General features: G+C 43.7%; 1 long non-coding RNA gene across 1 annotated transcript; it reads left to right on the plus strand.

Moving 5' to 3' along the window:
* The first annotated feature begins 1,571 nt into the window (after positions 1 to 1,571).
* Positions 1,572 to 2,253, plus strand: LOC102403866. The gene is made up of 2 exons (XR_006542655.1): positions 1,572 to 1,928; positions 2,106 to 2,253. It is a non-coding gene; the product is annotated as an uncharacterized LOC102403866 (long non-coding RNA).
* The last annotated feature ends 730 nt before the right edge of the window (positions 2,254 to 2,983 follow it).

Below are 2,983 nucleotides of genomic sequence, written 5' to 3' on the forward strand. Positions count from 1 at the left end.
TGAGCTACCTGGATGAATCTGGCTGGGTTGACAGTGGATGTGACTCAGCAACTGAGATGCCCTCTCTCCACTATATTTGCATAACTCTAAGCATAGGGCTTTGTCTTTCCCAACAATTACTCATTTGACCCTGGCACAACAGAGTCCGCTTCCTGAAGGAGATGTTTGTGGGAAGAAAAGTTTTAAAAGGATGTTACACACCTGAGCTTCCACACTCCATATGGTGGTAATTCATCTCAATTGCTGGAAGTACAAAACATGGCAAACCATGAAGAGGCTGGTTTTCCCAATGTGCCAAATGACTTGCCCCTGAGGCTTGGGACCCATTTAATAATAATAGCAACCAGAACACACACAGTAGTTATAATAAGAAATAACTCTTGCATAGCACTGAACATGTTACAGGAAGTAATCTAAGCACTTAACCTATATTAACTCATATTTTCCCTATTTTACAGACAAGAGATGAAACACAATGAATTTAAATAACTTACCTAACATCACAGAGTTAGTAAGAGACTGAGCCAGAATCCCAGGAATTCTAGCTTCTTAACCCAGGCCACAAGTTTGACTTGAATGTTCATGTGAGAGGAATAGTGGAAGATAGAAGAAAACCATACATTTTGCAACATATGGCTTCTCAAATCCAAGGATAGCTCAGGTGGTCCTCCCACACTTAGCATATCAAGGTTCTGTCATATTAATTCCATATTCTAGATCTCAGAGAAGCTGTGGCTGGTTGTTTGGAAAGACAGAAAAAATCCCCCAAACCTTGAGCTAGCCAGAAGTGTTTGGCATTTTGGATGGATGTGAAAAGCGTCTCACCATCACACCATAGGGCTTATGGACCATACTGGGGAGAGGCCTTGGCAACACTGCCCAGAAATGGACCATGCCAGCTGAGAAGAGGCCCCATAAAGGGAAAACTCTGATGACTGGAGTGTGCACATGTAGATGGTAACTGGCCAAGGGGTGGGGGCAGTGAGAGTTTCCAGACAGTTACTGGGAAAATGCTGAGGTGGCCATCATGGTTTCTCACTCCCAGGTCATGGACCCTGAAGAGATTGCTGTCTTTCATGTTGTAGCTGTCTATGGCCTTGGATTAGTTTTCTATGACTGCTCTCACAAATTACCATGAATATAATAGCTTAAAGCAATACAAATTTATGGCTCAAGAGGTCAAAAGTCTGACATAGGTCTCACTGGACTAAAATCAAGGTGTTGGAAGGGCTGTGTTCCTTTCTAGAGCTTCTAGGGGAAAATTAATTTCCTTCCTTTTCCTGCTTCAGGAGGCTGTCCACATTTTTTGACTCATGGCCCCCTTCCACCTTCAAAGCCAGCAATGGCCCATCAAAGTCTTTCTCATATCACATCATTCTGGCTCTTCTGCTTCCCTCCACATTTACAGGCCCTGTGATTACATTGGGCCCACCTGTATAACCCAGGATGTTATTTCTAAAGTCAACTGACTAGCAACCTTAATTTCATCTGCTTCCTCATTTCTCCCTTGCCATATAACATAGTCATAGGTTCCAGGGATTAGGACATAGACATCTTTGTGAGGTCATTATTCTGCCTACCATAGGCCCCAAATGGAAAAGCTGAGAACCCTGATTATGAGCATTCAAGCCCAACTGAGAGCCTACGAAGCAGCTGGCAGTCTCTGCTGCATCCTGGAGAAGAATCACCTGGGGTCTGCTGCAGAGAAAAGGTTGGGAAATCACATAAACGATGCTTAAAGGGCTTCAGACACACCCATCTTCCTGAGAAGACTCAACTCAAAGTCTAGAGCATCAATGCCTATGCTCCCCACCAGAGCCTAAAAAAAGAACCATCCCACAGGGTCAAATTAATGACAGCAGCCAGGAATCCTCCTGAACAATGACCACAAGACACAGTTTCTAGGACAATATGAGCATTTTCCACAGGTAACTCAGCTCCAAAATCTTGAAAATGTGTCCAGAACATTTCTTAATCATGTGTTTTGGATACATTAGGGACACTTTATTCAAAAGCAGTTTGAGCCTGTGGGTGCTTCACATGTCTCCCTTCTAGGGTTGTTAATGTAGTACTTGTAACATGCTTCTATTTCTTGGTCTTGACAGAGCTCCTTCAAGATTATGCAGGAGAGAGGCCTCTGATTCCAACACTGCTTGGCTACCCATTCAGGGTTAACTCCAGCTATACACTTTTAGCCTGACCAGATTGAAAAGTTTGGATTTTAAAATTTTAAGCATTGTCTAGTCAAGGCTATGGTTTTTCCTGTGGTCACGTATGCATGTGAGAGTTGGACTGTGAAGAAGGCTGAGCGCCGAAGAATTGATGCTTTTGAACTGTGGTGTTGGAGAAGACTCTTGAGAGTCCCTTGGACTGCAAGGAGATCCAACCAGCCCATTCTGAAGGAGATCAGCCCTGGGGTTTCTTTGGAAGGAATGATGCTAAAGCTGAAACTCCAGTACTTTGGCCACCTCATGCGAAGAGTTGACTCATAGGAAAAGACTCTGATGCTGGGAGGGATTGAGGGCAGGAGGAGAAGGGGACGACAGAGAATGAGATGGCTGGATGGCATCACTGACTCGATGGATGTGAGTCTCAGTGAACTCCAGGAGTTGGTGATGGACAGGGAGGCCTGGTGTGCTGCGATTCATGGGGTCGCAAAGAGTCGGACACAACTGAGCGACTGATCTGATCTGATCTGATTATTATTTAACATGTAAACCTGTGGCGGATTCATTTTGATATTTGGCAAATCTAATACAGTTATGTAAAGTTTAAAAATAAAATAAAATTAAAAAAAAAAAAAAAAATTTTCAGTGCTTCTAAGCCACTCCAAAATCATGACAGTAGCTTTCTCTGTCGGTGTCTTACGAGCAAGGCTGATTCCCTCTGTGATTTTGGTCAGGTTACTTGACCTCCCCACGTCTCAGTTTCCTCATCTGTACCTTGAGGATAATAAAAGCACCTGCCTCAAAGGGTTGGAGTC

Source organism: Bubalus bubalis, chromosome 11, assembly GCF_019923935.1.
Source record: "Bubalus bubalis isolate 160015118507 breed Murrah chromosome 11, NDDB_SH_1, whole genome shotgun sequence".
In the NCBI taxonomy this organism is placed as follows: domain Eukaryota; kingdom Metazoa; phylum Chordata; class Mammalia; order Artiodactyla; family Bovidae; genus Bubalus; species Bubalus bubalis.